The sequence below is a fragment of the Onthophagus taurus genome, chromosome 2 (assembly GCF_036711975.1).
Source record: "Onthophagus taurus isolate NC chromosome 2, IU_Otau_3.0, whole genome shotgun sequence".
In the NCBI taxonomy this organism is placed as follows: domain Eukaryota; kingdom Metazoa; phylum Arthropoda; class Insecta; order Coleoptera; family Scarabaeidae; genus Onthophagus; species Onthophagus taurus.
In genome coordinates this window covers 17962484-17986107 of record NC_091967.1, presented here as the reverse complement: position 1 = coordinate 17986107, position 23624 = coordinate 17962484, and the positions used below count along the sequence as shown (strand labels likewise).

General features: G+C 31.6%; 1 protein-coding gene across 1 annotated transcript in view; it reads right to left on the bottom strand.

The window, feature by feature from the left end:
- Positions 1-22948, bottom strand: part of LOC111414309 (5-hydroxytryptamine receptor-like) — a 100952-nt gene extending 78004 nt beyond the window's left edge. Inside the window, exon 1 of the mRNA XM_023045623.2 lies at positions 22639-22948. The gene's annotated coding sequence lies outside the window, so the exon portion shown is untranslated. The remainder of the gene's footprint in view (positions 1-22638) is intronic.
- Positions 22949-23624: the final 676 nt, after the last annotated feature.

Here is a 23624-nt window from a genome sequence, read left to right as displayed (position 1 = left end):
TACTCCCCTAACACATATTTTCAACTGTTCTTTTGAACAGTCTATATTTCCGTCTATCTGACGAATCGCCGCCCATGTTATTCCTATCCCAAAAATTAAATCTCCGTCAGCACTAAAACTACAGCACTGATTAAGATCACCGATGATATTAGATCTGCTTGTGATAAGCATTGTGTTACCTTGCTAGTGTTACTTGATTTTAGTAAGGTCTTTGATTCTGTGGACTATGCCCTCCTGTTAACTAGGTTCTCTGCTATTAGTTTTACCTCTTCTTGTGTACCTTGGTTCCAGTCCTACCTTTCCTGTCGGTTTTTACGTGTCCGCGTGGAACCTGTACTCTATTCTCCAGTTGACATCAAATATGGAGTTCTCCAGGGCAGTGTGCTGGGTCCTCTGCTCTTGTCAATTTTCATTAATAGTATTAGTGATAGTATCTCGTATAACTATCATTTGTATGCAGATGACCTTCAACTTTATATTTCGTCAACTGTTAACAACCAGATGCTTTGTTGCATCTTAACAACGAATTCTCTAGTATACTTAACTAGTCTAGACGTCATGGACTTAACCTGAATCAGGTAAAACGCAAACCATTGCGTTTGGCACTCGTCCCTTGCGGGCACCCTTCAACTGAGGCTTGGCGACACCGTTATTCCGTTTTTTAATACGGTCAAAAATCTTGGTGTGATAATGGATTCGGCGATATCTTGGCGGCCATAAGTTCAGGGAGTCTGTAGGAGGGTTTACTTCTGTTTCCATACTTTGAAAAAACTTCGCTGCTACCTTTCTCCTGTTGTACGTCGTAACCTTTGCTATTCCCTCATTTTCTGCTATTCCCTTCGGGATAAATTGGAAAGACTTCAGGACAATTATATACGGTACATTTTTGATTTAGGAAAGTTTCAGCACATTACTCCATATCGTAACAACCTGCAGATGACTTGCCTGAGTCGTCACTCCTGCTTATTTGTCTGATGCCTTTCACTTTTTAGCATCACATGACTTGCTCACGCGATCAATGTCGAAAAATACCTTGAGGCGCCATCTACTATCTCTTCAACTATCTTCTTCTTGACCTATACGTGTTTGTTTTCTTTTCTAGTCTGCCTTTCATCTTTCTTTAACTGCACTTTTTTGTGTCTATTTCCTTCCTTGTAGTAACTGACTGTCGATCCGTTACATAATTCAAATATACTCATTCGCTCAGTTTTATTAGCACATCATTTAGTATTACTTTTTCGGTAGTCATAATTATTTATTTAAAATTACATATACACTGTTACCAGTTGGGTCTCTTGGAAGATATCGCTTATTGCGATAAATTGATCCGTTTGTCTTGATGTCTATATTTCTTATGAATGTATATATTCATGTAAATGTTTGTGTTTGATGCTATAAACATTATTATTATATTTTTGCCCAACATGCTAATCTTATTCAAGGAGTAATTGTCCTTTATTCCTATTAGAGTGCTGATAAACATAAGTTTATGTTTGCTAGTTAGTAGTCACAACTGTAGTCAGTAATAACTGAACACTGTGTCTCTTACGTTTCTATCCGCCCAATAAGGTTCGGCATTCTTCATATACGATGTTTGCACGTCTTTGCAACTAATTTTCATAACATATTTGTCCGGTTTACGTGAAGTTTTTGAATAGGATAGTAATCATGATTGAAACGATGAAATTAGTTTTGTTGCATTTAATGTTGGACCAATTTCATCGAAACTTGTTTTACAGCTGTAATTAAAAGAATATGACATGTCTTATTCTTCAAATGTATCCAAAGGGATAATGGACGGTGGATCTATCGAAGGATCAACTTCATCTTCAGATCTAACATCCCTTCGATTTTTATAGGAATATTTAAAATCTAAAGTGTGCGTAAAACCGCTAGGGACAAAAAAAATCGTTGAAGTCTGCAGAAACATTGGTTCTGACGTACTAAGACGTGTGTGGGAGGAAAGTTTGCGAAGGTGGTATTACTGTCAAGAAGGTTAAGGAAGGTAAACATATTGAACATTATATTTAATTGCTTTAATGCATTAAATTATACTAAGAGTATACTTTTATTCAATAAGAAATTTCTATCATTTTTTAAATTTTCACATTTTTTAATAAAACCACCATTCTATTTCAATCTGCTTCAAAGGATATTAAAATTTTCCAATCCCCTAAACACCATTCACGGTCGAAAAGTTTGCTATAAATAACTAACAAAGGATTGATTCATCGTCTATTTTTTGCGCTTGTTGTTTTAGTCTAAATTACACACTTCCTATTTAGATTTTCCAGTTTTTTTGTTAGTTTTCCATTAATAAGAATGTATTCGTTGATGACACAAATAAAAGGTTTGCACAAAATGATCAAATCAAAAAATTCGATATCACATTTATACCAAAAATCGTAAAAACATTTTGTGGGCGCGACAATATTTCACGATTCATTCAAAATTTATTCGGTTATAAGTACGCAGCAAATAGCGATGCTTTTGCGTTTTTATGGCGTCGTAAAGTTTCAAATTGGCACTAACCTAACGCTCTCGCAATATTTTCTTCGTATAACTTTTTAAACACAAATTATCTCAAAGTATTATTACACTTTAAGATTCCTAATTTAATAAAAAGATTAACGAGATAAATACAATTATTCCTAATGTTCTTTTAATGTAATTTTTGATATAAAAGATTTTACGAACCACACTTTACATAAATCTTTGAAACGTATTAAAAACGCTCTATTATTAACTAAAACTATCTCCATTAAAATATTTTATAAAACTACATTAAATCTTAAAATTTATAAATTTATGATGATAATTAAAGATTTTATTGTGACTATAAACAATACTTTTGGTTCACGTCTGAATTAAATATTAAGAACGCTTTAAAATCCAACAAAACTAAGTTTTTCAAATATCTTCATAAACAATGTAATTATAGCAACATTGTTTCGTAAGGTCGTTAACTGAACCGGAAGCTTATTAAGGCTGCATTATGTCGGCTTTACAACCCGGATTTTTCATTTATCTCGCTATGCCTGGATTTTCCTGAAAAGATGAGAGCATCAAAATTAAGTAGTTTTCAATTATCCAAAGAGAATATTTAATCTCCAACAACCACACAAGCATTTTATTAACCTTTAAAATTTTTCATAAAAATGGTTTATAAAAAAGTTGTGAGACATCTGAGTAATGATGCAGTGTCTCTTATAAGAACACATTTACTCTCAAATCACCGAGGTCAAATCGTCCAAAGCTCACGATTTCATATTGTTATATCAAATGTAACACGAAAGAAATGCACTAAAGCATGTACCATGTATTATTTGCTAGAGGCAAGTATAAATGGTTAACATGCTTCGATAAAATATGTAGTTGCTCGATATTCTGTATCAGAGAAGAACATAAGTCGAATTTCTCATCGAAGTCAGCAATCTTTACGTGAAGAGTCAGTATGTGCAAATACAAAAACGCGGAAATATGGAAAAGTTGGCAGGAAACGAAAAACCATAGATATAGAAAGATAGAGGAAGTACCCATTCATCGTCGCAGAAATATTGCATCACTAGCACATGCTATTGGAATGTTGAAAAGCACCAAAGCACTCCGGAGTGTTAAATCTGGATTGATTAACGCAGTAAAACCATTCCTTACAGATTGCAACAATATTTGCAGCCTTTCAAATACTGCTTGGAAATTCTCATAGCATCGCTACTGGTACACCGATTTTTAAGGATATGACAAACTTCATTCATCTTAATGAGAAATGACTTTATTTATTTTAGAAAACATCGAACAAGTACCACCTCGCTCACTATGAGATTATATCAAACATACAGAAATAAGAGATTCATCACAAAGGTTATGTTTTTGACTGCTCTTGTTCGTCCACGGTGGAACAATTACCGTAATCAGTGATTTGGTGGGAAATTAGACATTTATAAATCGTCCAGCTGGGTCTCTAGAGACGAAGATCATTGAATGCGTGACATTGATTGAAGAGTGAATCCAGAAACATTCTAAATCGAACTAGATCTCAGTTTGTTCAATGCCATATAGACATTTCAGTGCCAAACTGATACTCCCAGTATCGATCAACTTATTTATTTCGCCACTGACGCCTTTAATCAACTGAGTCATGATACACTGAATAAGGTCTTCCTATCACATCATGATAGGAATATAAATGACAATCACAAATTGCTTCATTTAGGTCAAGACAAACTGGTTCGACTAGGACAGCTACCACTCTGCCTTAAATGGAATACAATTTTAAAACTATTAACTATTCGCAATTTCCAAAAAAATAAATTGAATGTATTTTATTTTTCCTTAATTACACACCAGCAATATGTACATAATTAAAGGAACATTTCAGATTCAATGTTGTATTCCAGTTACAATAGTATGAACTGGCTGAATACATGGAATCCTCTCAGCACAATAATGCGTGTAGGTTTCGTAGAATTTGAACGTTTGGGAGATGCGATATTAATAACCAAATGCAATTAGTAACTAAATCACGAAGATTAATGATCCAAAACACTGTACATATTAATAACAAGGGAGTTTAAAAGGATTTTAAGGTTTAAATTATTCTCTAACAATACAAATAGGAAAACTTTGAGCATCATTTAACTATTTCCCATTTTCAGTCTAAAAGCAAGCACAAATCTGATAACAAACAGCGTTTAAATGTAAACATGTGAGTAATCCCTCAGACCTTGTACATCAATGTAATGAGTATCTCGTGATGGAGATGTCCTTCTGTAACGTTACTCGTATCTAGCGGATAAATAACAGTGATAAATTGTTTTTCTCTCCCGCTTTAGACGCGACTACGTTGTAGTAAATGCGCCAAAATACAGAGAGAAAATGAGTCGTTCTTATCAACGCCTCGAAAACCACCACAGCTCCATTTGATGTTTAATATCCGTATTTTTCCATTGTGTCATGCGGTTAACGCCGTCATTAATTTCTTTGGACGAACAATAGGGCGCAATTTTCCAACTGCGTGTTTTCCACCCAGTTTCAACTTACAGAGGTGGTTTCCGCAAAGATTTTCGCAATTTGACACAACACCGGGATCTAAAAATAAACTTAATAGGGTTCATGCGGGGGTCGGATGCCGCCTAACCTAACGATGTCGTAAAGGTGGTAATCTTATTAGATGGGGTTACAGATTTTGTGTTTATTAATCCCCGAAAATATTCATGAGGAAATTTAATTTCTGGCCGAAGGAAATTTATCATGATTATCATTTTAAATGAAATGAAAATTTATGATAAGATCTAAAAACAACAATGATAGAATACCATTTCAAAATCCTAATTTAAGCTTGTATGCTTGTTTACTAATTGCACTTTAAATAAGCTTTATATAATTTACGATGCGTTTTAAATTAGAAGAGTAAAGTGTCAGAGAGCGTTATGACATATAGCGTATGTGAATCGGTCGGATTTATGGAGTGTAAATCCAGTTATGCGAACGCATAAATCTACGGCTCAAAATAAAATTTATGCATATTCCACGACATCCGATGGGATGAACGGACTCTTGCACATGAAATTTTCGACATCTTTAGATTTTGCGCCTGGAAGTTTTAGAGCTTGGCACTTAATCAAAAATAATAATGCAGAACTGGAAATTCGAACATAATTTTTAAAAATGTGATTCTTTAAATAATTTTTAAACGAAGAGTTTTTATAATATATTCTTCCATAAATGGAATCATTTATTACGACCTCGATTTTGCTCATGTGGTCTTTGATTTTCAGTGTCGACTTTGAAGTCATATCGGTTTTCATAGTTGTGAAGGGGATTTATGCGACAAATGAAAAATGCAACACAAAGCTAACGAACGGTTCGGCCTTTTCCTTGAAAATCGTACAATTTTATTCACTCGAAGATGTTATAAAAGTAAGAATTTTAGGTATGATGGTTTGATGACAGCGCAGTAAGAAACGATGCAAATAGAACACTCTGTGAATTTATTGTGTACAATTGTATTCTGAATGCAACTTTAAACATGACATTTTATATATTGTATATTACGTATATAAATATAAGATCAAACATGTATCAAATATCTAAGAATTATATTTTCACCCAATTAAATAAATATTACCGGAAGCAAAGAATTTTTTCTTAATTATATGGTATTAAAAATAGAGAAGACTACAAGACTTTATTATGATATCAACAATCTATTTATTAACAAATATTATTAACTTTTGGACGGTGAAGCGGGTAAGATAAAATATCTTGTAAAAAATAAATTGATTCATTGAACGAGTGCATCGAAAAGCGGCAAGTTGATGGAGATATTAGCAAGTTGTCAAGCAATAACGCAAAGAAGTAGAAAGAAAGGAAGAACAAGGTAAACCTAGAACGGGATAATGAGAGGCATGATGGAGAAGAAATGAAGAACTCTGTAAGAAAATAAAAGGATTGGTTCTAAATGAAAATCGTGGTACATGTTCATGTTATGATAAAAAGGTCTAGATCAGTCAAGAACTATAAGATGATACAAACGGTGCTCTAGCCAAGGACAACACACAGTTACGCTATACGAATGCAAAGAGTGTCCCAATACTACAGCATACTGTATATGTACACACAGCGAGGGTATTATATAAGTATACTTATACTTTTTTGTACTATATGGTGTACTCTCCAATAAGTTCCAGTCATCTCGTTTCCACTATGTTATTTCAATGTCCTGTATTGATCGCTACATGGCGATTGCGATTTGGCGCAATAATTAAAGAAAAAAATCAAAATAAACCCTCGTCGATAAACAAATGGAGGAAATATTAGATTGAAATTAATTGAAAGAGGACGGATCAACAAGTACTCTAGGAGGCCGGCAAATTAGTTTGCTTATTAAACTTTGCTTAACGTTTGCTATTAAAATACGAGGATACCCTCACAAGAAAATTGGAAAGAATAGAGGAAGAAATACTCGAAACAGATTCATGAACTTTGGATGCATGGAAACGATTTTATATAAAATAAATGAAATATGCGGCATAAAGATGGTAAGACAGGGAGCTAATACGAAATGGTGGAACAATACCGTAAAAAACCAGGTGAAAGAAAGAGGGAATCCTGGAAAAATATGTACTAAACAGAACGCAGGAGAGCAGAACAAACTACAGTTTGAGAGAAACGAAATGAAGCAAAAAGGGTAATAATGGAGGAGAAGAAGAACACCTTGGAGGAATGCGGAAAAAATACAGAAAAGCTACAACGATAATCAGAAGGAATTCTGAAAAGAAGAAAGGCTCAAAATACTCCATCCCAGAAAATCAGAAATATCAAAAATAAAAGAAAAAAATTGGAAACAACAACAAAAGGAAAACAGAGAAGAATAGCAGGGACAGGAAGACACAGGAAAAGTAGATACAGGAATGTATAACAGAAGAAGGAGCAAAGGAGGCACTTAGAAAATGACAGCTCCAGAAATGAAAATCGATGGAATTACAATACAAATGGTGCATTCATAAAGATATAAGAAGCGGAATTAGTAAAGCCAATAGAATATACTACCAAATTAACCAAACATTAACAAAGAATGAAGAAATAAATACAAAAACGAAAATGCATCTGTATAGCTATATACAGCGTGTCCCGTATCTTCCGCATCAGAGCATTATACGGTTGTAGAATACATTATTCTGAAGCGATCTTTCTAATAAAATTTTTTCGAAATGTTTATAATAACCGCACGGGAACTGTTTAACGACGACCAATAACGGACGACTTTGATTCATCGAAAAAGTTTATTTCTCTTTCCATGACGAATCTATTGGTGAGTACACGTGGGAAACGAGTTATTATCGGCGTAGCGAACCGGCCGAGGGTGGCACCGATTACCTGAGTCTGATTTGCGATCTGCTGATTGGACGAAAAACAGTTCCTTTAAACAGTTCCCGTGCGGTTATTATAAACATTTCGAAAAAATTTTATTAGAAAGATCGCTTCAGAATAATGTATCCTACAACCGTATAATGCTCTGATGCGGAAGATACGGGACACGCTGTATATCCTAACATACGGTCCCTAATGAACAATAACAGAGAAGTATCGATAAAAAGTAACTGCGTCAGAAATGAAGTGCCTACGACAGGTAGTAGGACGAACAATACGTAATAGGGTAAGAAATAGAAGTATCAGCGCAGAACTATAGATAGAGCAGAATCCAAGATATATAATATCTTAATAATATAATAAATAAAGCAGATTGCCAAAAAAACAATAGAGGAAGATCTCGTAAAATATAGGAGGACAACATAGAGGCTTTCTATAGCCACAAACATAGGGAAAACGATGGCATAAATGAAAAACCTTGCCAACAACAGGCAAGAAGACAGGAAATGGCTCAACGCCCCGAAACCGTAAGGTAATTGTGAGAAGCAAAGCAATAAACATTTCGTGTGTTAGTCTATCTCTTAATATAGCATGCACCCAAACATTTGCTGAAGTCTTTTATAACAACGGTAAAGAGCCCAAATCCAAGCAACGGTCTCCACGTTCATGTTGAAACTATGAAATTAATTACTGGGCGAGATTTCATGTAACGCTTTGTTTAGGGCGCAGTATGTGAACTTCCTGACAGCAAGTACGAGTAGAGTATTTATCCTGCTGCTTTCTTAGGGCGCGTGTAATTTTATCGTAAATTCGGATATATGTTCAAAATTAATATCATCGGGACATAGATGCAGTGAAAAGTGATGTTCGAATTGATATCCATATTATTGTTCATATTTTTGTTGTTACTTTCTCTATAATGTAACGCCCCTGTCAGTATTCGCGTTATATCAAAGTATTTACAAAAATCCATTTAGTTTTATTTTCGATATCTCATTCCAACTAATCCTGCATTTTTCATTACATAGTTGGCGAATTGGTGTGTTTTTTTATTTGTAAACTTGCATATAAGACTCTTCTATATTAAACATCGAAGAGTATATCATGAGTATATAATTTATATCTTCATCAATAAATTAAATGAGGATCGACGATTTTATTAATAACGTTCGATATTGATATGAAACCAAGTTTGCCAAGTTCGTACATATTTCCGTGACCACAAAAATCTCGCCAAAACATGTATATACAAATAATTGAATATCTTTATTTTGCTCTGTAGTATACATTATCAGCGTTTATGTGCTGATTAATATATGATAGACACAAACTTTCATCTGAGAGAACAGCATTCTTCTTCTGCTATGCATTCAACGTTTTCCTCTGTTTTTTGGAGAACTTTCGTCAACATCATTTGGAAGCTGTTCTTCTCCACAATGTAGATCTTCCTCTGCATCTGGTAAAGTGCTTCTCTTTATTCTTTGACTAATCCCATTTAACAGCTCAATATACCTTTTCCATATTTTTGATATCTGTTTTGCAGATAAGTTCTCTATTGTATTATTTTAGTTATAATTTTTATAAAATATATATTTATCACTGTTCAAACAGTTCAAAATTCAAATTAGTTTTTGATTTAACAACTTTTAATCCTTCCATGTATAATTAATATTCATGAATTTAATCCGTTTAATATAAATTTACAATCAATCCTCTAGGGAATCAAAATAATATGTATTATCGATATATAAACCGTTTCTATTGATCATTTCTGTAAAATAAATTTCTCGGTAAACCCCGGCTTTATTGAGGGGCTTTAGATCGCATCGTGATGAATACCATTTTCCATGTTGCCATGATATGATCGAATGGGAAGGACCACCTGCATTTTGCCCAGGGCAAGCGTCGGCTTCCGCTGAATAAATCCCCTGCAGCATCCTTCGGTTACATCGAAATATATCGGTTCTCTCAATCACATTGGTGATGGTGAAATACATACATGAATGCATTTTTCTACGTACATTGGGTTCGTTGCAAACGAGAATCATTCTTGTTAATTTTGTTAAATCGTTTTTACTGTTAGCTGAGTTACTATTCATTTGAATCTAAATTTCAAAGGATTTGAATTGAATATTTGAGATACATAAATGTTTAAAAATAGCCAACGAGTGTCTATATTGCACTTAAATGAATAAATATGGTTAGAAATACGACTTTCATCTATGTAACATCATAAATAAATAATAAATGCAGTTCCACTTAACAGAAAATGTTTTTAGATTTACTTTACGACTTTAATGATAAATTCAAACGGTTTCAAAACGTTTAAAAAGTATGTTTATCCGTAGCTTAAAAAGCGGGGATTCAAACTTAGTGCATTATTTAAAGAATCGATGCATTGATTTTTACGTTGATGAACATCAAATTTGTATATCGGTTTTTATAACAAAATAATAAAGAAAACATTTTTTAAACAAAATCGTTCTATTATAAATATATTATTTGTTTAAATTTTTTGTTTACGTAATAAATAAACTGTTGAAATACTATTTAAAAAAAATTTTTGACTAATTTAAAAAATTTTCTATTAAATTAAATCTATAAATTTGAATTTATTATCACAAAATTAGATTAGTTCAAATATTATCTACATTAGCATAATCAAACGAGCCCTCCCAACCAGACGATCGAACAGCACCTCAGAGTAAAGTTTTGGTGCGCACCTTGCATTTCAAGCGGTCGTTGCGCCAACTGCTCCAATTTGATCGAATTATATCCTGCATAAATTACAGGAAAGCTGTGGAATTAAAGACGAGTATACGGATAATTAAAGGATAAAATATAGATAAAATTGAGTTATTACTCTATATGATGAAATCAAACATTTTAGGTGTTGAATTAGATACAATAAAACAGATCGTTATAGCCAAAAGTCCGTTACATATATGAATAATTTTAATGCACACAAATTCGGGCAGCTATGCACACCGTTGGGTTTAGTCTACATGGCTTTATATTTATACCAAGAACGATAGAATGTAAGATAAGAAGACTACTACATCCCAGGAAAAGCTCGGTGCACAGCTCGAAGGCCCGTTCGTGACGTCATAGCTGAATAACAAAACTAAAAGTGCGTCTCTTAAGACGGCTAATCTCGAATATTTCTAGTTCTATGTCTGGTGTTAGTTCAATTTTTAATTAAAAAAAAAATATACAACACTCTAGCCGAATAACAACTAAAACTAGAACTAACACTAGCATTAGAACTAATACTAGACCTAGAACTAGAAACATTAAGGATTTAGCAATCTTAAGAGACCTGCGGCTAAACCTGAATGTATCTAGTTCTACTTTTAGTTCAATGAAAAATATACAACAATCTATCGCTGAATAACAACTAAAACTAGCATTAGAACTAACAATAGTCCTAGAAGTACGTCTCTTAAGAATGTTTCCGTTCTAACGAGATCCGTTATTCGAGGTTTACTGTATAGTATATAATTCAAAAGGTTCCTTTTCGATGGTGAATCTAATTGAACGTTTGAAACAACTGTATTTAGCAAATTCACTCGGATATGGTTTGTGGTGATTTAATCGATAATTGGATATCTCTAAAGCAAAGCCGGGTTAATCTATTTTGGGAAATTAGAGATGTTTTTACAAATAGGTCACACAATTTTCTATCATTTAAAAGTAATCTTTAGAGTTAAAATCGGGTTCTTAGAGAGTTCAAATAGGAACTAAATCTGCCGGATTATTACAGTTGGGCGTTGAAAATTTTCTTTACGACTCTCTCGAAAACCGGAACCGGCCTTCGCCGGTTTAGCAAAAGATAAAGATTCGGAGTAAAAGATTAAAGTTTCATATTTTATTCGTTAAAATGTTGTACTTGGCAATGGTGTTCGTCCTAATTCCGCCGGTCTGAAACACCATCATCTGACTCAAGATTACTTAAAAAGCAAACATCAAGTTCATAACTCGCTCTCTCTATACAGAATCAAAAGCACGGAGGGCATCGGTCTTTGTTTATTTTGGCGAGTTCGATTCGAATTATTGATAGTGTTAAAGTTACCGACGCTGTCGAGTTTCTCAGAAAAAAAGAAAAAAAATACATGAAATCGTAGGAGGGGAATTTTCCTCGACTTTTGAACCGAGTATTGAACCGGTGATTTATTTTTAAATTCTGAAGATGATAAATTTGACCATCTGGGCGACTTCTCTAACTTATTTACAAATTCTGTAATATTATTTCTTTGAAATTTTGTTTAGCTTTTATTTAAGTAGACTTTTATAGATAGATTATTGAAATCCTATAAATTAATCAAAAAAATAAAATATATACATAATATATCGTTAGTTTAAAGTTTGAAATACGTGCAGTTAAAAACCATTGGTACACAAATTTGTAGACTACATTAAATATTTATAGAAGTGGAGGTCAAAAGTTCACACCTCCGAACTATAAAAGGGAACAACTTGAAACAGTTTACATAGAGTGGAAGCTACATTGACCTAAAATATCACAACTAGTAGAAGTGTAGTTGGATGTCTCGAAAGTTTCAGTTTCCAAACCACTTTATGGGTTGACTCTGAACGGAACTAAGGCTAAACAAAATTGTTAAATATAGATTTATCTTTAAAGTTAATTGCTTTAGAACTTACACTAATATAAATTTATAAACTTATAAATTATAAAAGGAAACCACAGCAATCTCGTTGATACTTAATACATCTTGTTAATGTCATAACCGCAAGATTTTTTATGTTGAAAATGGTGAAATTATGCTCCTTTATGATACTGTATTATAAGCTTATTAATTTACGCTTGTGTTAAGTTTCGCAAAAATCCGGCATAAAACGAAATCGCCTAAATTGAAGCATATTTTGATGTCGAAAGTTTAGGAAACACTGGACTAACGGATTCAAATGGATCGCGTGACCTGTCGCCGTAAAATTTTAAAAAAGTGTATCGGTCTACATTACACAGAAAATTTTGGAGTGTTTTTTCCATGCCAAATGCGGTAGGTTTATTGATGTCGCAAATGTTGCGCAGAATCCTGTTGGAGTCCTAACTTATGGAGAGTATGTTTGCTTTTCTAATGGAAATTCAAAAAGATATAGAACAGCCATTTCCTTCCATGGTGATAAGATATCTGATTGTGAGTTTGGTTTAATGAGATGAATTGAATTGAGGTAGATGTAAGTCACGTTTGAAGAGTCTCGAACAGTATTTCGATGCAATAATGTTATTATTACTGGAGTAGTGAATCTCTTAATTGTGCCGTTTCTGCGACGAATATTAATGCATACATCGTTTGCTACCCCTACGCAGCTGGTACGATTACTGCGAATCATCCACTGTCGGATACACGTCATGGCCCACGTATGATATTCTCAATAAGATACATCGTGCTTATAATCTAATTAAATGCTTGTTAACTTCTTGTAAGATTTATATATATTATATTCCTATTTATTCGCATATATAATATTATATTGTTAAATTTCACAAAATAACAATATAAATTTAAAGGTTGGTAAGAGCGAAGTTAAGACAATTGTCTTGTCTTCCACTCAACCCTGCCATAAAAATAAACAAAATATAATAAAAAAATACAAAAAAAAATGAATAAATACAAAACAAAACTAAACTAGGTACAAATAAAACTAATAATAATAGTGCACCAATAAAAAATAAAACGAAAGAAAAGATTTTTAAAGATAGTAATACAATTGCATAAAAAGCAAAACCAAATCATCGCATTCCATGTATGTATCTGATCACATTGTTCTCCATATAAAAATTTTTTGATCTTTCCTTTAAACAATATTTGATTAAATTTTGATTTTTATAAAATCACTAATTGTACTTTTATACTGGTTTATTATAAGTAAATCCGCTTTACATGTTTCGACTAATTAGTCATCTTCAGAAGCGTTGTCGTAATATAAGAAAAGGCGTTCAAAAAAACTTCGCATGAAAGTATAAATAAGGTCAGCATATCAAAAACGGTGATATTTAAAACAATTATTGTAAATATTAATTTAAAAACTATAGAACTTACGAATTAAAATTAAAAACGACGTTACATGAAAAGTTAAAATGGTGGAACCATTTTAAAAGAAAAAAAATAAAATTAACAGTATAAAACAACAGTTAATAAAATTTTAACCAGTATAAAAGTACAATTAGTGATTTTATAAAAATCAAAATTTAATCAAATATTATTCACATCTACTGGTAAAATGGATTTTACTATTAACATTGATCAAATTTCCTTTAAACGAAAGTTCAACATTTTCAATGATTGGGGTAAGCTATTATAAAATTTAGGTAAGTTGTAATAGAATGATCTCTCAAATAATGTAGTAACATGTAACGGTGGTGTGACAATACCCTTGCTTCGAACATTTAAGTTATGGACATCAGTGCGGAATGTAATCTTATCATACAAATAAGAAGGACATTTAAGCAACCGTAACTTATGATAAAATGAAACCATATGGTATATGCGACGGTTAAACATATATTCAGCCACCCAAGATCAATCGCCTAAAGAGCATAACCACTGATTTATTTGAATTTACCTGATTTATTTAAGTTTAGTGGATACATCAATCAGCTTATTTATGTCCTCACTCAATTTAACTTGAGTAGTGGCCATGTGCGATCCAAGTTTCAGACACCAATACAACATCAAAATCTTGTTCTAACACAAAGTCCAAAATGTAGAAGTAATGATCTGATATTTACACTGGCAAACTTAATCATAAGACAAGGCAGAAACCTATATGATAAACCAAGCTATGCTTTGGACTTACATAAGTAGTAAAGGGAAAACTATTCCTTTATTCCTAGGAATAAACAGGAATAACTTACTCGAAATTTCGTTTAACGGTAATTATACTAAGAGTATGGCTTCCAAACTAGCATGTATAATCAACACCAACGGATTAACAATTGGTTTAAAGAGGATATTAGGGAAGAAGCAAATGATCACTAATTTTGTAGAATTACCATAAACTGATAAACTGATATCTTAAACTATAAGAAAAGCGAATAATAAATATAACGCTGTTTCGTCAAACACCTAACATATGTTGTCGTAAATATACTTATATACCACTACTATTCTATAAATGTGGATGGCTTCAACTTGCTTTTTAGTAATATTGCTAAGAAAACGATGGATACAATTCTTTTTCAGTATCCGAACGGTAATTGGACTGGAAGTTTCGAGTTGTTGTATGAAATAACATGACATTACAAACGAATACGTTGGCAATTACGTACCAATTTTTATTTTTCTATGTTTGGTAGGGTTTTTAAGATCGTGTTCAAAAGTTAATTATTTATCTTGAGGCGAACTGTCTCTTAAGTGGTGAACAGTATGGTTTTTAGGAGAGGCAGATTTACGACGTAATTTCGAGTGTTTGCTGCTAATATTGTTCTTTTAACTAGTGCGGAGAATTTAGCCTTACACAGATTATTTACGGTAAGATATGATAAAACAACTTGTATTTCTTGCTCAGACAACCTTGTCTACCACAGTCCTCTCAAGTATCTAGATATGTTTCTCGACTCCAGTTGGACTTGGACAGCTCATGTTGGTAGTTTGATCGATAAACTGATTTGGTATTTATATGCTCTATATTGTCTGAGTAAACTTTTGTTGCGTCACGCTATATTCGTTTCTACCATGCAATTTTGCTTCTCATTTGGGCGATGATACTTAACTGTTTTATGATAACTTACCTATTCCATGTGAAAAAATAAATAACGATTACACAGCTACATCACTATGGCACAAGAAATCGAGATAGTTTGATTAGCCATAAAATTTCTTAATGATCTCATCTCAACCAATAAAACATTGTCCGTCAAAAGTTTCATTTAAATCCCATCACTGTATTCTCTCTAGTCTAGCTCTAGGCTATATATCTATTCGAAAGGCTGAAGTCATTACTGACGAACAATTCAAATTTGTTTTGTGTAGGATTGATAGTTATCGTTCCTTGTATAATTTGAGCTATTACGTCAATTTTATTCTTTTTTTTCTCTCAGCATGTCTATCAAGTGATTAAAGTGCTTCATTCGTACACTGATTAGCTCTTAGTCATGATGCTTCATAGAGACGTAATTTTCTTTTGCTTTGGTTATCATATTTTCTGTCGCGATAGACTTTTTTTGAAGTCTATAAAGATTGATAGTGTAATACTCGGTGTGAGAAATATTATTTATACGTCTGTGGTCCTTGTATTGTGCTTTGAGGCTAAGGATTTATGGGTGCCCTCCTGGAGAAATGAGAACTAGAAACTACCACGATTACTTATCTTTTCGATTTCTATACAGATATGCTGCACTCAATGAAGTCTAGTATGGCCGAATGCTCTGGTATTGGTATTTTAGATTTCTCTAATGTTGCTTCGGAGGACGTTGTGTAGTGAGGTTCTATTTATTTCATTAAAAATTGCATAAATCTCTGACTTGAGTTTTATTTTTATTCTTTTCCTTTTCTTTTAAGACTGCAACATCCTTGTTCAGTGGAGGTATGAGGTTTTACGTTACCGATTTTAAGTCTGGCGACCGGCGTTAAGTATCAAATTTCGGATCTATATTTTTCATGTCACTGATACACAAGGTCTTTGGAACAATAGTTGTATTCCCTATAGTAGTATTCCCATCTATATTACGCAAGGACCAAGGAAGTCACTTTGCTAAAATTATATTTCTAGCATATATAAGTTATATATCTAGGTTCTTTCGGAATGCGAAATGTTTGTTATATGTTGACGATTTCAGAATTTATGTGTAAATGTTATATTTGAAACCTTACTTTCCGTTTGGATTCTTTTCTGATTTCGATTGAATCAGTTAAGCTTTTGATCGCCTACTTCCTCATGATACATTTGTCAGTTTTATCATCGTACATTCAAGTTGATATCATATTATCAATCTCTTGGATAACAAGTTCGACAAGATTTTGTTTTAATAATTTACTATCTTATTGAATAAGTCTCTTTCTGATTGTAGTATTATCCCCTCAAAACGTACCGTATTACTGAAGACTGAAAAGAAGCTTTTCTGGAAGTTTAGGATAAAAAGTGAAAAGTAAATTGATTGAGGTATGTGAATTGATTGCTTCTGTTCTTATACTTGATGTTGCAGGACTCAAGGAATATATGATGAACAGCTTATGGTAAGTCTAAACAATTCCATTCGAGTTGAAGGCATTCCTAACCACGAAAAGAGACTTCGTACTGCTCGAACCTAATTATTCACAAGTGAGTAAGCTTCGTGAAGTGCTACTTAAAGCTTCAAAGCATCATTCAGCTGTAACAGGTGGTTCAAGGTAAACAGATTTTTAACTACTTTCATTTCATACTTTTCCTGATCCCCACCTAGGATTGCATAAAATGTACATAATCACATTGCAAAACTATTCAATATTACACCTTGTCAAAAATGCCTTATCATTTTACTGATTGTCTGGATATTCTTTCTGGATTTCATAGAGATCTTCTGGATACTCATCGATAAGCTTAAATATCACAAAAGAATGTATTTTTGAAAACTAAAATTGATGGTAAATATGCAATTTATAAAACCAATTATTAATATCAAATCATTAAAATAAATAAATTAAACTTCAAGGGTGATTAAAATTTAGTTAAGCAATCAAAAAAACGTTATTGCTAGAAATTATTAAAAACAAATAATTTACAAATGATTTCAACCCAACTATGACTACTTTTTAATTGCAAATTAAAAACCTATAATTAAAAAAAAACATTTTTCGTCGATAGCATGACATGTAGTCTATTTCACCAACTAAAAGCGATCGCAAAATACGTTTATTAACAAAAATGTTCATAAATTTTAGTTTTTATGGAATGAAAATTTTTTATCACCGATTTTTAACGGTCGTATTTTCTTTTCTATTTTTTTGTTATTATATTTCCTGTTATATAGAAACAGCTTAAAGCGACGTAACGCACTATTTATGGCTAATAACTGTAGTTTATATCCCAGGCTGCAATAAAATTCTCTTTCCCTAGTTCGTTCGCCTCATCTTTATGTTTCTTTTTTATTTTTGAGGGTGGAGGGAAATTAACGAAAAAGACGTGAAATCGTGAACCGGAAAAGTTGTATTTTATCCAGGTTAAGGGGTAAACATTTTAGGAGAATTACGATTTTTCTAAACAAACTTAGAATCGACAAAATGCTTTTAATGGTTTTAAAGTGATTGGAAATCCTGTCCAAGGCGAAGAAAGTAGAACGCCGAACAGAAAAGGACTTTAAACCTTTATCTACCATCGAAACGTAGAGTAGTTCAGTAAACCCTTAGAACTTTATAAAGGGCGCAGTGGTATTAAAATTTGAAACAATTACCTTACCAGTGCTTGAGCGACCTGAGTTTATAGCCATCGTTTTCATGCAAATGTTCGCGGATGTTACCGTTTATGACTCGCAAGATTGAAATTGTGACGAGAAGTAGAACAAAGTTACCAGGAATTACTCTGTTTAATATGTCCTCGATTTAATTGGCGTATCAAAATACCTCTGGCACACTGTTAGAAATAATTTTAAACTTAATGAACGTAAAGTTTAAAACGGCGTATTTTATAAACATTGGTGTTATTTTAAACCTTTCAACCTTCTTTAGAACTCAGAGACCACTTAAAAAATCATCACGATACATTTCAAAACTTTTATTTTTCTTAGGTTGTAGGGTCAAAATAGTTTCGTCACGCGACCTCAACATTAAAACGCGATAAAGGAAGGAAACTATTGTCAAATATAAGAAATAATGGATATTACTTTTTACCGGATTGTTTAAAAAATTTACGATACAAATTACTTTATTCTTTTTAACGGTTACAACAAAAATTTTTGAAATTGATCAAATGTTTTAAAAATGTTTCGTTGTAGATAAGAGTCAAGGGAAAATTGTTGACATAGCTAGATTAACCCAACAAAAAAATATGAATATTTACGAAAGTTTCGAAATAAGACAAAGCTAAAAAATATGTAAACGGTTAAATAAAATGTTCAAATCCATTAATATTATTGAAATGTTTGTAGCTCTTTACATTTTCTAGATTAAAAGCCGTTTATGAGCACAACTTAAAAACACTATTAAAATAACTAGGACATAGACCGCTTAAATTAGTTTTAATGAGAAAGTTCCAACTTTGTTCTAACCTTTTAACTTAGTCATGTTTTTTTTAATTTATTTGCAAGTTTGATAATAATATATTATAAATGGATTCTATTCGATTTATTATAAACAACATTGATAGATTTTAACGAAACGTCTATTTAGATTTTGAGAAAATTTGGTTCATTCGAAGAAAATCGTTTTTGGAGCTGATTCAAATTTTGAGTTCAAATCGACTTAGGTAATAAAAATTGCCTATTTTTGGGAAAATGATGATTTGTAAGAAAAATTTATCTTTTTAATTCCAACTTTCCATGTTTGATAGTTAAATGTACGGTAATTAAACAAATCGTATATTTTTTAAATTAATTAATGATCTGATTAAATCAGATGAAGTAATGAGATAAGAACCATGACATATGTTCATATAATATTAATATAGACATTGTGTTATTGTCTTAATTCCCACATGCCGGTTTTTTTAATGTAATTTTGCCTAAAGGTAAAGTTAATTAAACGTTATCCTAAAGAAAACAAAAATTAAAAAAATCGTACCTGAAATACTAATTTAGATATCATGACGAAATAGCCGGCATATTAAAGCAAATTTAATCAAGTTTATTTATATTATAAATGATTTGTTAGTTTCCACAAGTCTCGTAGTTATGAAGCTTTCAACATAACTCTGCTTGTATCGACGTTCAATTGAGAAAATCACAAATTAAAAAAAATTATATTTTCAAAACGGATTGAGATGTCATGATGAGATAAACGGCATAATAAAGCAAATTTAATCTAGTTTTAGTGTGCATAAATTCAATTTTTAATTTCCATAAATTTTGTTGTTGGGACGATTTCAATGGAACTCTGAATATTTAGCGCAATTGAGGCTCTATTGAATAGAACAAAAACGAATAACGAAATAGGAAGTATATTAAAGGAAACTTAATCCAATTCATTTATGCCATTGTGTTTGTCTCCACACATTAAAGTAGTTGTTACGTTTTCGAAACAACTCTGTCTTAAAGTTTTACGTTAGGTTAATTGAACGCTATATTAAGAAGTATAAAAATTAAAATAATCATATCTCAAAAAGTAATTCACATATCATGACGAAATAACAGGCATATTGAAGCAAATTAAATCTCGTTTATTTATATTATAACTGATTTCTTAATTCCCCCTAGTTATGAAAATATTGAAGCTTTCATCACAACTCGCTTATTCAGCGATTATCGAAGTTTAATTGAGAAAATCACAAATTAAAAAAGTCATACCTTCAAAACGAAGTTAGATGTCATGATGAGATAAACGGCATAATAAAGCAAATTTAATCTAGTTTTAGTGTGCATAAATTCAATTTTTAATTTCCATAAATTTTGTTGTTGGGACGATTTCAATGGAACTCTGAATATTTAGCGCAATTGAGGCTCTATTGAATAGAATAAAAACGAATAACGAAATAGGAAGTATATTAGAGGTTCAAGTGCAAGTCCAAAAGTTTTACAACTATAGAAAATTCAGATTATTCTACAATTTTTATTACAATTAAATTCTAACAAAGATATGAATTCATAAAAGTTATCGACAAGAATAATTTTTTTGGATTCAATCACAAAACAGATTTGAATATGAGTTCCTAAATAAACAAAACTGATCACTTCCGGTTTCGCAATTCGACTGAAATTTAATATCTACATTTTTCATAATTATGAAGACTTATACAAATTTTCATGCATATTTTATTTAAACCAATTTATATAAAAAATGATGAATATGGTCAGGTAAAGTACCACTTCAGGTAAAGTACTACTTCAGGTTACGCGTTTCGAGTGAAATTTACGTGAAATATACATGCTTTTTATAATTTTAATCGGTTTTGCAATATTTAATTTGTTTATTTCGATTTAAACGAAAATATTTATATAAACATATAATATGTAAAACAAGTTGAATATGGTTTCAAATAAACAACCACTTCCGGTTGATTATCCTTCTAAATTTCTAAAATTGACGACTGTGGAACGCCGTTATTTATTTCGATTACGTTGAATATTTCAATAACCATTTCAATAATAAAAATATTGGTTAATTACCAATATTTGATTGAATAGAACGAAAAGCCATTATGAAATAGAGAGCATATTAAAGTTGATCTAATTTATTTGTGGTATTGTCTTATTTTCAAAATAACTCTGCCTTGAAATTTTATCTTACCTTAATTGAACGAATTAAACGGCACATGAATTAAAAAAATCGTGACTTATTTGTATTAAAACTGATTTATTAGTTCCCACAAGTTTCGAAGTTATGAAGCTTTCAACATAACTCAGCTTATTAAGCGGTTATTGAAGTTTAATGGAGAAAATTACAAATTGAAATAATCATATCTTCAAAACTGATTGAGTTATCATGATGAAATAAACAACATATTAAAGCAAATTTATTCTAGTTTTAGTGTGCATGAATTGATTTCTTAATTCCCATTAATTTTTTTGTTAAGATGTTTTCAACATAACGTTTAGCGTTTAGTTGAATCGAGGCTATAATGAAGAGAGTAAAAACGCATGATGAAATGCAGTAAATATGAAGCAAATTTTATCTAGTTTATTTGAGTTTTTGTTTAGTCCCCATATATCTTGTTTTTATGATGTTTTCAATACAACTCTCTAAGTTTACTAGTTATTAAGGTTATAATGAAAAGAACAAAAATTAAAATAAAATAAAATATCGTATTTTAAAAGCTAATGGACAAAATATAAATATATAAGGTTTTAAAGTAGTATCATATTGGTATAGATTTTGGACCGATCCCTTTTCGATTTTAGTTTCGAATTTGTGTTATTCTAATTTGCTGAATAATATAAATGTTGGTTTCTCTTGTAACATTAAGAAAAGATTTTTATAACAATTTCAAAACAAAATAGTTTATTAATTTAATTGGTCTAATGCTTTAGTACATATAACAATGTAAACAAAATTATATTATTCCCCATGCAAACGTAAAGTCTGTTTGTTTAATATTTAATGTTTTAATTAATTGAAATTTCATACTTTAAAATTGTTATTTTTGGAAAAATGAGAGGAATAAATTGATTACTATGTAGAACAAACAAATACTGATACAATCACACGAAACTATTTGGGTTAACGAAAAAATAATTAAATAAACAAATCTGAGTGGAATTTCCACTCAAAACAAACATTGTCTAGCGTAAAGAAAATTTAAAAATCAATTTTTTAAACACAGAAATAAAAATAAACAAGGTTAAAATAAGAGAAATAAAAATGAAAACAAAAAACACGGGCGAAACATTTTAAGTAATATTCGTTCTGACAAGTTAATAATTTGTCACAAGATCAACTCGTTATTTGAGCTTGGTCTAAAATTTATGTTTTAAAGTCTGAACACGTCCTATACAACATCCAAGAGATAATGATAAATTCATGTCTCGTCTGCTGTAGAACATTTTTCACTTCATCAAAAAAAAAAAAGATAATTCTCTTTAATAAATTTCCCGCCATCAAAATAAATAATATTTAGAAAAAAAGAATACAAAATATACTCCAATTTTAAGATCGTAAAACTTCAAAGTTCGTTTACCTCTTGCTTTCCAATAGTACCCAACATTCCAAACACGCGAAGTAACACAGCAAGCACACGATTGTAAGTCCCCTCAATGAAAGAAAACACCGTTTCAGTTTTAACCACTAAAACTGCCCCAGTTTTTTTTTAATTAATGCTCAATAAATAGTTTTAAAAGCAAAAATTAATACAACAATCTAATATAAAATAATGTAATCTTCCCCTTTTAAAGTTAAAATTATTTTGATTTTTTCTATATTGAAGATTCGTAATAAATACGAGAGCTTTTTCGCGATAGAAGCAGAGCTTTAGCCCTCAGGTTTGACTACCGTCGCGAAACTCCACAACTTCGAGCGAGTTGTGACCGAGGTAGACCCCGACGAAACCGGCGTACGCAAGCGTATTTTGTATCCCCTCTTCCTGTACAATATCCCGTAGGATCCCCACGTTGATGATGTATTCGTGCAGCATCTCTCTTTTCTTCCTTGGGACGTTTTTCAATTCTAACTTGGCCCCTTTTTCGTTCCTTTCATCTGAATCCACCTGTAAGTACTTATCCGATCCTTGATCTTCCTATCACTTTTTTACCTTGACATAAGATAAGAATAAAAGAAAAAATCAAAGAGAAAATAGATAATTGAAATTTTCCAGAATAAAGTGTTAACGTCTTAAAATTAAAGTTGTGATTTGTTAAAATTTGATTAAATTACTAAAAAAATTGTACATATTCAAATGTCCCTTATAATCACTTTTTTAATTGATAACTCATTATAACTAATATTGTTATCTATTGGAATTGTGATAATATGACAAAATTGTGTCAAAAATCGAACTAATTCAATAAAAGCATAACACACAATGGGTATATCTCGAAAATATGAAATCTATTTAATCCATATAAATGAAAAGGATCAACAGAAAGCCGCGACCTTGGTTTATACGCATAAAACCGCGATTTAATTGAAAATCAAGGTTACAAATATGATGCAGCACAGCGGTCGTTG